Source organism: Columba livia, chromosome 1 (assembly GCF_036013475.1).
Source record: "Columba livia isolate bColLiv1 breed racing homer chromosome 1, bColLiv1.pat.W.v2, whole genome shotgun sequence".
Taxonomy (NCBI): Eukaryota; Metazoa; Chordata; class Aves; order Columbiformes; family Columbidae; genus Columba; species Columba livia.
Window position 1 is genome coordinate 51616957 of NC_088602.1, and position 14393 is coordinate 51631349.

Sequence of the window (14393 nt, forward strand, 5' to 3'; positions counted from 1 at the left end):
TAGCTCTACAGTGAGGTGCATCTTCTTCTGAGAAAGGTGTCTAAATTGGGACACAGAAATTGTACAGTGGGCTGTCTGTTTCTCTCCATTGAATATAAAAGAAATGTAAGATGACTGATTAAGATGTATATGTTTAACTTTTCAGCACTTAAATTAGATGAGATAAATCCCAACTGTAATTTCACAAGAAATAGGAAAGTTTTTTTACCAATCTAAAAAAGCCTAACTACCCTAGCATTTACACTCTGCAAATATATCACAATGTTAAATGGACAAGTGATAAAAGGGCAGTCTGTAATGTTCATCTGGCTGTACTTAATCTTAGCAATGACCCAAAATGCAAAATCTATTATTTTTACAGTATTAAAATTCCTGCTCATTTTCTGCTGCTTTTTCTAGATGTACATTCAATCTAGCAACACTTCTAAAACTGAACCTTGTAGAGAGGGCATGTTAGAGCAAAGACAAGGTCATGAAGTCCTATAGCTCCACCATTAGGAGTGTAACATATATAACATCTTTTGGGGCTTTTTAGTGATCTGCAGCAAATTTCTAACCATAAGAAAGGAGCATGACTAAATGTAGCTGTGAAATTTTAAATGTAAAACTTTACCATTCAAATATCCATCTCAGACTTAGAGAACGATTTTGAAACTTGTTCAATGTAGCAGATTTGTGCTACTTTGTATTCAAACCACTATGATCAGACATACATGTTCCAATTTCTTACTCAGAATTGTGAGTTTGTATGTGCAAATAAGCTTACACAGCTGAAATCAAAATGAGTGGTCTTGAGCATATGTTAAACCACGACAGAGTCCTTTAGAGGATCTTGACTTTAAACATCACTAAATATTTTTTATTACCAGTAGTAATAACATATTTACTTATAGCTGACCATTCATCTTTGTGTTAACTATATTATTTGGTTTCAAATATGTGAAGACCAATGTTTGTGTATGGCCTACAAAGTTATTTATAGGATTATTTGTCAAACAGTAGATAAGACATAATATACTTAATACTTCTTTGTCGATAATCAAGATTCAAAGAAGATATATTTAAAAAAAATCAGCAAGCAAATTACAAAACAAATGTATTTATCACAGAACATTCATCAAGAAAAGCTTTTCCAACAGAGGATTGTAGTTTTGATCACAGTGAAGGAGCTGCACACAAGAAATGGTAGTCAGAAAGTCCTAGGAAAGATACAGAATAGTAGTTTCAAGTTATGCTAGAAGAAATGAACAAATGATGTCTTCTTCTGTATTTTGACAAAATTTCCTATGGCATTTTACAGTAAATCAGTATGAATATACAACTCATGATTGTATAGTTCTTTTAAACTTATATATGATACTGCTTTCCTGTTTCACACTCAAACCTGCTGAAGGAACTTTTAAATTCTTTGAGTGTTTCTTTAGGTAACTACGAAATTTACAGGCCTGGAATACTCTCTTCAGAGGGAACATTTGAGAGGATTCACACTGTGTGAAAACATGTAGTTATATATGATAGAATTCTGCAACTTTAACCACATGGGGCTTTCTCAGGTGCTTATTATAATAAATCCGCATACAAACATAGAAACATAAACCTATCTCTTAAAATTATACTTTGGTGCAAAGATACTGCAGAAATAAAAGCTACTACCTCCCAATATGGAGTTTAATTCAAGGAGGAAAGATACTTGAAGAGTGTATACAAAGAATTGAAAACTAAACAGAAAAATAATTTTTAAAAATATACCAATAATTCTCAACAACAGTGAAAATACAATCTTTTACCATTTTTATTGACAACTAAGGAAGAAATTTAAATTAATACAGTCATTTACAAAATTTCAAGTTTAGAAAAGGGAAAAATTGTTTCTTTGGGTCCAAATGAGTTCACACCTATTTTTGAAAGTTGCTTAGACAATTACAATAAATCAGTAGTAACATAAAATATATCTCTGGTCCTGCTTAGTCTTTCTTCTGATCTTACTGAGAAAGAACTAGTTTGTCATTTCCTGCTTTTAAGGCAAAGCAAGATAGGAAATGCTTTAGTTCCCAAGTCTAAAGCTTTGGAGATGGTTGCTGGAAATACATTCTATCTGAGTTTTCCCTAACTTGTGAGAAGCTTTTCAGTCCAAACAGAGTAAATCTTCCCAAAGTAATTTCTTAAATATCCCAAATAGTGGAGAGAGATAAATACTTTCACGTAATTCTAGAGGATCTGTTCACTTGATTTAGGTGTCTGAACCCAATGTTCCTCTGAAATCCTTTTCTTAAATATATATATCTCACAACATCAATGACTTGGATAAAATTATATTGCTTATATGAAATGAGCTTTCATTACTTATAATTCAATTCCTTCTCAATTTGTGTAATATTTTATCAGAGAAGAAGGAAATAAAGCAGTTTTTCTTCTTGTCCGTTGACACCGTATGGAAGTAGTGTAGGTGTGTAACTTCTACATGCACTTTCATATTTGCACATAGATTGTATCTTTAGATGTTTTAAAATCAAATATCTCTATGCACAGGGAAAATAAAAATGTAACACTTTTACTTTGGAGACAAAGTTCTTCTATCTGTATTTCTGGAAAAGAAATATTTTTTCCTATATTTTTATCAAACTCATAAACTAAACTAAAAAACAAAAATAAAGTGAGTCACTATGTGGAAAATCTGTGTTATACAAAGTGATTTGAAATGGTTTTCACTCGGTATATAAATTTCTTTTTTTTTCAGAAAACAAACAAACTATAATTCCTCAGCTTGGCTACCTCTTCTACAACTATTTCTTTGCTGTGCAGAGAGAAATAACAGATTCTTCTGAACTTGTATGAGAAGGCCTCTGCTCTCTTCTGTATTCCTCTTATTGGCCACAAATCCTGGGAATTAGAGGGGACAGAGAATAGTCTGTTATATATTATTGCAGACAGAAAAATACCTGAGATAATATATAATTTACTTTAGTATATTTGTTACAAGAAGAAATAAATCAATTAAAGAAAGAAACTTTAAGCATTTTCTGAGGCGTCATGTTTTACAGAGAAAGATAAAGGTTCAGTGTAAGAACAACCAAGAAAGAAGAGAAAAGCGAGTCTTTTTTTCTTTTTTTCTTTTTTTTTTTTTTTTTTTTTTTTCCTCCCATCTCCTAATCACTGAACTTTTATTCAGGTAGTGTTAATTACTCTTACCAGTACCTTTGCCAGAATACTATCCAAGACAAATGTTGTCTCACTGTTGGGTTGTATCTTAGACTGTTCTCAAGTACTCATTCCTATCTTATACCTGTATTGAGCACTCAGTCATGATGTGGAATTCGAATTATCATTACTTTAAGAATAAGACTGAGTTCTAGAGTTGTCTGAGTGATCTAGTGTTCTTCCATGATGGAGTGACTGTATCAGGGGAGAAGGGAAGAGCTATGGATATCATCTACCTGGTTTTCTGTAAGGCCTTTGATGCAGTCCCAAACAATATTTTTGCTGCTAAATTGAAGGGTTATTGGTTTGATAGATGGGCTGTTTGATGGGTAGGCAAATGGCTGGTTGGCTGCATCAAAAGTGTTGCAGTCTACAGCTCAATGTACAAATGAGTGGTGTCACTCAGGGGTCTGTTGCCTGACTTCTTAATAATATAGATGGTAGGGTTGAATGCAAGCTTGGAGATGACACCAAGCTTACTGGTGCAGCTGATTTGCTAGAGGGAAGGGGTGGCATCCAGAAGGGCCCTGACAGGTGTGAAAAATGGGCCTGTGAGAACCTCATGAGGTTCAACAAGGCCAAGTGCAAGGTCTTGCACTCAGTTTGGGGCAACCACCAGTATCAATACAAACTAGGGGATGAAAGGATTAAGAGGGAATTGGAGAGTACTGCAGAGAAGAACTTAAGGGTACTGGTGGATGAAAGATTGCATGTGAGCTGGAAATGAGTGCTTGCAACCCAGAAGGCCAATTGTATCTTGGGCTGCATCAAAAGGAGCATGGCCAGCGGGTTAAGGGAGATGATTCTGCTCCTCTGCTCTGCTCTGATGAGACCCTATCGGGAGTAGGGTCCAACTCTGGAGGTCCCAGTAGAAGAAAGATATGGACCTGTTGGAGATGATCCAGAGGAGGGTCACCAAGATGATCAGAGGGATGGAATACCTCTCCTATGAGGACAGGCTGAGAGAGTTGGGGTGTTTTATCTAGAGAAGAGATGGCTTTGCGGAGTCCTTATTGCAGACTTTCAATACTTAAAGTGGGCTTGTAAGAAAGATGGGGACAGGCCTTTAGTAAGGCCTGCACCCTTTAGTAAGGCCTGTAGTGATAACTCAAGGGGTAACGGTTTTAAACTAAAAGGGGGCAGATTTAGAGTAGTTATAAGGAAGAAATTTTTTTTACAATGAAGGTAATGAACACAACACAGGTTGTCCAGAGAGGTGGTAGATGCTCCATTGTTGGAAGTATTCAGAGTGAGGCTGGACAGAGCTCGAGCAGTTTGACCTAGGGAAAGATGTCTTTGACCATGTCAAGGGGGCTGAACTAGATGATCTTTAAAGGTCCCTTCCAACTCAAACCATTCTGTAATTTGGACACTAGGGTTAGGTGTTACAGAGTAGGAAACTCCATGTGATCTGGGTGCCTAATCTCTAGCACTTAAACTCTATAAATAATAGCAATCGAGTTGATATGGCAGTGACCATCCCTGATAATAATCAAAGAGTATATTTAAAAGAAATTGGAACTCTCAGCCCATACATCATCTGTTTTTCATTTGACCTTGACTGAGATTGTGTCACTCAAATGAAGGTATACATGGCTCAAATGCAAATATACAAAGCTGGTGATATGAACCTATTAGCTCCCCTAACCTCAGGCTCCTTTGGCCTAGTGTGAATTTAGTACTGCCAGGAGTGTGTACATATTGTATTGAAATATGCATTTCTGTAAGCGCTGAGTGAGTATGCATCTGCTAAATTTGAGAAAGAGGATTTCCAGTGTTAAGTGTTTCTTATAATTTTCTCAAATTAAAGTTTTAAATCAAACCCAATTTTTGAACTAAGTATCTAAATATCAATTCCTACCTTTTTTTTTTTTTTTTTAATTATTTATGTCCAAAGAGTTTGAAAACTAACATCAACCAGTGAAGTTTTAATTTTGTCTTATCGGCATTTTCTAACAAAATCATGATAAAAAAAAAAAAGATTCATTTTTATCTTGTTGACAAGCTAGAAGGGTTTCAAACACAGCTGATGTAAAATATGTGAAAAGATATCTGTCATACAGCAATATTCTGTTACCATTGAAACATGATATTTGATAGAAGGCTATACTGTCAAAAAAAAGAAAAAAAAAAAAAGGAAAACAGCACAGAAATTGACTAAGAAAAGTAGGAAGATGATGGACCACATATTACCCACAGGTCAAGAGCTGTCAAATCAGTACTAGCAGCTGAAATGAAGTACAGGCAAGCATGAATCCCTCCAGCAACCACCAGTGCCAAAAGGCAACTCAGAAAGAAATCCTCACTAACACTCTGGCAGTTACTTTTTCCACTGACCTTGACAAAATACACTAAAGCTATTTGCCTGTCTGCCACGAGAGTATCATTTCAGAAAGACAGAAAGGATTACTTGTGACTCTCAGTGTTACAAATCAGGCAGCAGGAATACTATTGAAAAGCTTCACCACATCAAGACATTTACAGACTGTGGTAAACTTAATCAATAGTTTTACTATGCTGTTCAGCACATCATGCCTTGAACTCCCTACTATATCTCATTAATAGTGGGGTGAGAGAAAGGGCCATGCATTCCAAATCCACTACTGCAAAATTACCTTTTTCTGATGAAAATGTAATTTGTCCTGCACAAAAATCTGAATGTTGAAAACAAATTAGAATTGTCCCAAAGGAATTGGGCCATATCTTATACATAAGACACCATGCTAGTATTTATTTTAATTTTTGGTTCAGCCCTCAAACAATAATAGTTAAATAAACAGTACATCATCACCCCTTAATCACCTTTTCTGCTAGAATCTCCTTCCATACTAGCTTCTAGTGCATAAAATAAAGAATTTTCAGATCCCAGAGAGCAAATATTAAAGTGTAGTACATTTACAACTGTTAATAAATAAACAAATGCAACTATGCATACAACTATGTAAGTTATCTACATGAACTAATCATATGGCTTTACTATCCATCTCTTGCAAGTCATAAGTGGAAAACGAGTGCTGTTAAAAATCCTATCCCATAACTCACAGTCTACATGGTCTTCAAAACATCCCAGTAAGAGTTATGGAGATTTTGTCTAAACATAAATTTTGCAGCTCTAGTAATTAAATGCATATGACTGCTGAATATTTGGAAATGTGATTCAATTACTAGTTGACAAAACACATCTAAGGCTGAAATGAGCCTGTAGTAATACTTTCATTTGGCTTACAAGAAAAGTGAAAAGCAAAACGCAGTTTGAGGATTTTCCTTTCTGGTTTTAGTTTGGAAATTCTAAAGGTATCACATGGCACATTAAGTAATAAAATGTGTAACATTTTAAGAAAAAAAAACATGGACATAGATTTTAATTTTTTTCCATAAATATCAGAAGTCAGACAGACTATATTTCTTATTAAAAATGTTTGAAACATTATATGGTTATGAACAATCAATACTGGAAATGAATAAACAACTATTCAAAAAAATCTGTCTGGATTAAACTAAAATTTCATAATATCACTGAACTAGAATTGGGAGTGAAGTGAAAGTTCCGTTTTAAACACTTTGTAAAAACGAGATTCCTAAGACATAAAGTGATATTTCAAAATGTCATAATCTTTAATCATATAATTTGGCATTTTATACATATTTTGAAAAAGATGTGTCACCATAACCATATCTCAGTTTACAGCTTTATTATGGTAAGACGAGCTTGTACTATCTATTTTACTCTTGTCAGTGAAGGTAAGAAAAAACTATAGAAATAATCTTGTAACACTGTCCATATTTAAAAACTATTTTAAAAATATGTGTCTGGGTGAACTAGAAATGAAAATTTTCTTGCTGTTGTCTATATTGGCATGTACAGCTATGTTTATTACAGACAAGCTGAGAATCAGGTGGAATACACACTATCTTGAAAGATTATGTGTAAGAGATTTTTGTTTTGTAAGAAGTTTATATATAATGGCACTGGACAGAACACACGGTTCGTTAACTTTTTTTTTTTTTTTTTTTTCCCAAAATAATAGAGCTTTTAAGGCATTAGTAGTGCATGTTAGTGATATTTTTAAAACCTAGACTAGACAACATCTAATAGGGTAGGCTGAATCATTTGTATGTTCTCTGAGGACCAATTCAGTCTTAACACTGCTTTGTCCACACACTAGTCATACTAACATTGAGTCTGAATTTCTGTTACTCCTCTGAATGATTTTAGTGAAATACTTCTTTGTTGTTTTAAATAATTTCTGTGGGCATTTATATATATAGTCTTTTTTCTGATGCATTGACTTAGATATTTTCTTTTGTAGAGGAAAAAAATGCTAGCAGGAATTGTCTTGGATCAGAGGAAAGAACATGCTTGTGTGTATGAAGAACTAAAGGCAAGAGACACTAAAATCCAGCATTACAATTTATGGGAGAACCAAAGTATCTCAGCTCAGGGACTCAGATTCCAGACTTTGGAAAAGTATTTAAAATTCATCCACATTTAACATAAACATTTTTTATGTTAAAAAGGAAATTATTCACAAAGAACAGATCACCAAACATTGATATCAGCTATTAGTCATGACTCACAACATTCTTAGATACTGGAAATCTGTAAACAATAAATGTCATGCTTTCCTAACATTTTTTTTTTTTCCTAATTGATGTGCAGGAATTAAAATCTAACTTAAATTTAGCATAGTAAACTATTATCAATCTGTAAAAATTTTAAGAATTTTTAAAAAAACTGTTATATATTTCAAAGGGAAGAGAATGTTAGAAAACTACTCTTCTTACTGTGCCCATGTTCTTAATCTATGTATTCTTGGAGTTAATAGAAAACAGGAAAAACTACATCAAACCAGTATAATCTGTGATCTTTATCAATTATCTTCAGAAGTCCATTGAAATTTGTGTCAATATAAAAATGTTCAGCCACAAATCAAAACCACAATGCTTCATTGCTAGTCTAATCTTTCAACAATGGTAGAAACATCTCATTCTGCAATATTGTATGACATTTCCAGTATCCACCTCTATTCTGTCTTAGTGCAGAGCTGTCATAATAAAACCTGCATGAAGGATAATGTTTTTCTATTGCTAACTCAGAAAAAAATTCTTAAATTGACTATTGTTTTAAAAGTGTGGTTTATTGATAATACATCACAGATAACTTGATAAGTTTGTATAGGAACTTTTGAACAATTTTATAATATTTTACAAGCTGGAGTTTAGTTTTCGTTACAGCTAATTAATTTTGGCTGCCTTTCAGCCTGAAAACAAACTGCAAAGCTGTTAAAAATAATTTTAGATGTTTTTGTAAAAGAAGAAAAGAACTATGAATGGGAATAGTCTAAACTAATTCACTAATGCAAAGGAGAGAAGGTTCAAGCAGAGATTCTTCAAAACTCAATTTCCCTCTTTCCTTCCCAAATTGGTATTCTTACAGAGGACTTACTAAGCAATTATCAGTTTTGTTCCAGGAAAAATCGGGATGTTCTTCTAATGTCAGATGCTGATCTAGGACTTGCTCAGGGAAAATAAAAAAATAATTCATTTTGTAAGGAAAACACTTGAAGTTTTTAGTATTGGTTTTTCACTGGCTCATGGAGAAATCTTATACTTCTGTGAAAAATACAGAATATCCTAGTTGTTAAAACAATGGGCTAAAGAGAACTAGGATTTGACATTAATAATCTAATATTATCTGGGCATGGCTGGGCTCCTCTCAGAACTTAGCAGGCTATCTGTCTGCCTGAGTATGTCATGCATTTTAGGAGGGACGTGTGTCACCACCTTCCCTACATCCTCCCAACCTAGATGCTCCTGAACATGATCAGAATCTTAACATTAAATGTTTAAGGAACTTTAAGCCTCAGCAGAAAGATAAAATTTTAAATCCGTTAAGGTTAGGTAGTGTTGAGAAAGAGACAGCCTGGTTAAGTATCCTAACTCAAACACCAAAATCCTGACTCAAATAAAATTCAGGCAAATTCTTGCTCTTGCAATACCCCTCTCTTCAGAATTTACTCTTGTGACTTCAGTAGAAATATCTGTGTACGAGTACCATAAGCAAGTATCCAGGCAGTTTTTACACCAAAGGAATTAATTCCATAATAATTAGTTTCCTGCATCAGCATATTCTTTGTCCTGCGTCACTGATCTTTCCTTCATATAGTTTTCTGCACTTCCGCATCGGCAGACTGTGACACATGTTCTTCATATAATGTATAAACATTACAATTCAGCTTAGGTTTATACATGAATAATACAATAAAATTGTAAGAGGAGCACCTGGACATAGCTCACCAGATGAAGTAATAAATTGAGTTCTGGGAAAAAAAAAAAAAAAGGAATTGTACTTCAAGGGAAAGCTATATATATATATATTTTTTTTTTTTTTAAATGAAAGAGGTCACTACAACTGAACATAGTTTTACAACTTTATCTATAAGCAGAAGTAGCCTTCTGCACATTTTTTTGTAAAGTTTGCCAAAAGGAAGAAAAGTAGGTGTGGGAGGGATTGTTGTCTCATTCTGTTTCAAAGGGAACTCATTACATATTGTAACTGAATTTCATCTTATTTCGTATTTTTTTTTCTTTTAAATAAATGCTTTTAATCACTGATTATAAATAACTTTTTCAGCATATCAAATACTTCTCATGCTAACGGAAGGGAGACACAAGGAAGATGACTCAGAATATGAAGGCAACGCGTTGTCAAAAATCATGCTAAATCATGTGTTGGAACCATGGTTATCTTCTTGCTCTGTATTAAAAGAAAGATAACTTACTCACTTCTTTAACGTCTCAAACAGAATACAGATTAAAACCCACTTTAGTGCATTTGATGAGAAAAGTGTTAATCAACATAAGGAAGAGTTTGATTATCCTTTTTTACTTCTAAACTTTTGACATTTGAAAGGTGTTATGGACTGATATATGGACTAATATATTGGTTGTGAAGCTATGTATGCATACTAAAAGTGGTTCCAAAGAGCATAGATTCAAAGGGCTATGAAGGTATGTCTTTAAAGTTATTATTTTCCAGCAGATATGCCTATTTTTAATACAATGGCCTCAGTTCTATTTTGCCATCATAACTGGAAGACTCATGTGTGGAAAATTAATAACTTGTCCTTTCAAACAGACTTTAAGATAGTGTTAACTTGCAACTAGTAGAAGCCATTGTCAGTTTTGCAGGAAACATCTCCAAACAGTGGTCATTATAATTTATGTTTCCCCTATAAAGCTTTGTTGTTATTAACACCCTTACTCTAATATTTCATTTAATTACTCCATTCCATAACTTCCTTTTTTGGATGCAAAATGTTATATAGTGGTATATTTGACAGCAATATTGGATATACTCGACTTCAACAAAATTATTAATCAAAGATGTTAGGCACATAACAAGTCATGTCAGGTGACACTCATGACATTTATCAGTTTCACTTTGTATGTAATTTTAGGTTAGCTTTGACTCAAAATTTTAAATAATAGTTCTATATCTAAAGTATAACCATGGAGAGCTTACTTGGGTGGAGAAGAAAGCCCTCATTTCAGAAACAAAGCTTATTCTTCTATGGATGCTATTGCTACCACACTAAACCTACATTGCCCACCTAATATTAATATTATCTCCTAATAAAATCATAATAACAGTAGTGTTCTTGCATGCATATTTATGACAACAAAACATTACTGACAAGTATTTGGAAAAAAAAAATCAAACTGTATTTTTGACATTGGAGAAATGTGTTTCATTTGAACTGATTAAAAGAATAAAAGTTGTCTGTTTCAGAAATGTAAATTAATGAAAGACTGGACATGAGCCAGCAATGTGTGCTTGCAGACCAGAAAGCGAAGACTAACTCGATTTACATCAAAAGGAACATGGCCAGCAGGTCAAGGGAGGTAATTCTGCCCCTCTGCTCCACTCTGGTGAGACCCCACCTGGAGTGCTGAATCCACCTCTGTAGCCCTATGTACAAGAAGACACGCACATATTAGAGCAGGTCTAGGGCAGGGCCACAAAAATGATCAGAGGGAAGGAACACCTTTCCTATGATGACAAGCTGAGAGAGTTGGGGTTGTTCAGCCTGGAGAGGAAAAGGCTCCACGGAGACCTCATCGGGCCTTTCAGTACTTAAAAGAGGCCTATAAGAAAGATGGGAACAGACTTTTTAGCAAGGCCTGTTATGACAGGACAAGAGGTAATGGTTTTAAGCCAAAAGAGGGGAGATTAGGCTTGACATGAGGAAGAAATTTTTTACAATGATGGTCGCAAAATACTGGAACAGGTTGCCAGGAGAGATGGCAGATGCTCTGTCTTTGGAAACATTCAAGGCCACGTTGGACGGGGTTCTGAGCAACCTGATGTAGTTGAAGATGTCCCTGCTCATTACAGGAGTGTTTGACTAAATGGCCTTCAAAGGTCTCTTCCAACATAAACTATCATTCTATGATGCTATGATATTTTTAATTCTTGTTTAACATTGGAAGTGTGACCCCTTTAAATTCCAAGATCCTATTTAAAAAAACCCTGCAGAAATTCTTGTCTATATTACCTGAAATGTGTAGCAACCTCTATTTCTTTGAAATTTTATTTTCATTAGAAAAGATGTATTTTTTATTCAGTGAAAACTGAATGATAAATAATGCATGATGCTTGTCCTTCATATATGGATATAACTTTACCTGACACATGATAATCAATTTTACACAAATCAACATTTTCTTCAACTGAATAATTTATTCCTTTCAAATCGTTACTTAGTGAATAAATCCATCTTAGATATTTCTAGATTAGGTATTAAGTTCATCAGAGGACTTAGGTACATAAGAGGCAGAGTTTGTCATCAAAGTAAAGTTTTCTATACTGCTTTAGCCCTAGTTGAAGCATCTAAATAATTTAAGAATCCTCATTTTGAAATTCATCTAGCATATTGAAGTTTCCTAAGCATGCTGCTTGCTTATCTCCAGAACTGTGGTTTAGGAAAACTGCTTAAGTGTTAACTGATATCTAAAAAAGACTAGAATTCAGTAGTTACTAATTCATCTGTATTACTGTTATGGTAATGATAAGCAGTTACTTCATTATCCTTTGTTAATATTTCCTAAGTAGTTACTGAATTATGAAAAACAATTAGAAGTTTGTCAGAGGTTGACAGGTTTGATGGTAGTTTATCCTAAATAAGGTTTTGGGGAAAAAAATAATTAAAAGTTTGAAATGAATTTGGTTGTTTGTTTGTTTTTTTTTTTTTTCAAATGTGTATTTTCCAAAGTAAAACATCTCTGCAAGTGTTAAACGAATCTGAACACCTTCTACAACCTTAGTGTATAAGGTTACTGACTATCAGAAATTGATATCAAGACCAGAATCAGTCATATTTTTATTTTGTTTTGAATATTTGCCTCCACACTGATGGCTCTTCAGTAATATAGAATGGGTTTCTGTCAAGTCAATCTGTTTCTCAGCCTGACGAAGCAGAAATAACATATATTTTCCAAAGTGAAATTTTCCCCATGTGAAAGCCTGATGAAAAAGGCTCTAGCTGGAAGAGCCAAAAATTTTTACACATACCTAGGAGAAAAAAAACAGTCTTTGAAAAAGATTTGTGAAAAAAAAAAGGGGGGGGGGTCAGAAATAACAGTTACTAAGGTTACAAGTTAAGACTGATTTTAATAAGAAGCTGGAACTGAAAAATATGTCTTAGAGCCTGCTTTTTAAGAATAAGTCTTTTAGTTAACCACACACTTGGTACAAAGCCTTTGTGCAAAACCAGATTTCTGACACACCCAAGCTAGTAATCTTGTTTTAATATAATCTGGTCAAAAGGCATGGTTTGAGTATCAGTTGTGGGGAAGAAACGTTTTTTTCAGCTTTCTGTTTTGTCTTAGGCAGTCCAAATAGACAGTTTAAGCTCTGCAGTCATGCTGTGTCACTCCAAGACATCTTTTTAGCAGTTCCAGCTGAGAGGATGATGCCATTCTCCTCTGCATGCTTTTCCTGTCTGCTTGCACGATGGCCTGTCAAACTCCTGTTCTCATCTTGAGAGGAATGAAAACCTCTGTTTGTTCATTTCCTTCCTTGTGCTTTGTTCTTGGGAAATACTACTGCTTTTACTGTGATACTAACTGCTTTTCTTCAAAGTGTCTTTCTTATAATCAGGACTATATTTAATAAATTGGTAAAAAATTATAACTTTGCTACAATCAGACGTGTTTAAAATGAGATACCTTCCTTTTCTGATTTCATAGCTTTGGCTATAAATAAAAAAGGGAATATGAAAAGTGGTCCCACTTGAAGTGCATAATGATGCTGTTCAAAACTGACAAATTTATCTTGCATGAGTATCTACTTTTGACATGGAAACTTCAAACTGAAATAAGAAGTATAACAGTAATACATTTTGTTTAATTATTATTCTTTCCTTAATTTCAATTTTTTTCTTTTTTTTGTTTGTTTGTTTGTTTGTTTTTCTTTCTTTCTTATTTTCCACAGTTGAAATTGTGCTATAAAAAAAGGATAATGAAGGGAAACTGGAAAAAAACAAACCAAACCTTTTTAACAAAACTTAATATTACTTTTTTTTTTTTTTTTTGATAGAATGAAAAATTTGGGCAATAGCTCTTCTTTTACTCAGAAATCAGTCTGTGAAACTTTTAGTCATTTTTAATGTGTTTTTAAATTTACCTTCAAAGAATACATGCCAATTAGTTGTGTTGGTAAAAATGCTTCAGAGTAAACTGCTTGAACCACTGAGGAGGCTACGATGATTTTTAAGAATCTTTCTGACAGCAAAGGAACAAATAAAACCAATGATTTTGCAGTTAATGACCATAGCCAAGAGAAATATGCAGATATGAGAGTAAGTAAGAGAAGAAAGTAGTGCGCAGGGAAGAAACAGAGAATGGACACTTGATCTAGTCAGCTGTACTAAACTGTTGACTAAATATGAGAAAAGGACTTGATGGCAAATGACAGAAAATTGCCAAGGATGCTGGAAGAAAAAGGTTCCATCAGCACTTTGGTGTAGCAGTTCTATAGCAGATTGTAGATTGTAGAATGGATGACTTGTTGCAGTAGTTGTGTAAAAACAGCTTTCATTTTTAATATGAAGAAAAATAAATGACTCATGGATGACTTTAAATGGGTTCTCAGGTACACAGAACTGAGGAGGATAAAAGCATAAACTATTTAG

General features: G+C 33.9%; 1 long non-coding RNA gene across 1 annotated transcript in view; it reads right to left on the minus strand.

The window, feature by feature from the left end:
• Window positions 1-1039: 1039 nt before the first annotated feature.
• Window positions 1040-14393, minus strand: part of LOC110361212 (uncharacterized) — a 53192-nt gene continuing 39838 nt past the window's right edge. The window contains exon 4 of the long non-coding RNA XR_010471333.1: window positions 1040-2880. This is a non-coding gene — a long non-coding RNA (uncharacterized LOC110361212). The remainder of the gene's footprint in view (window positions 2881-14393) is intronic.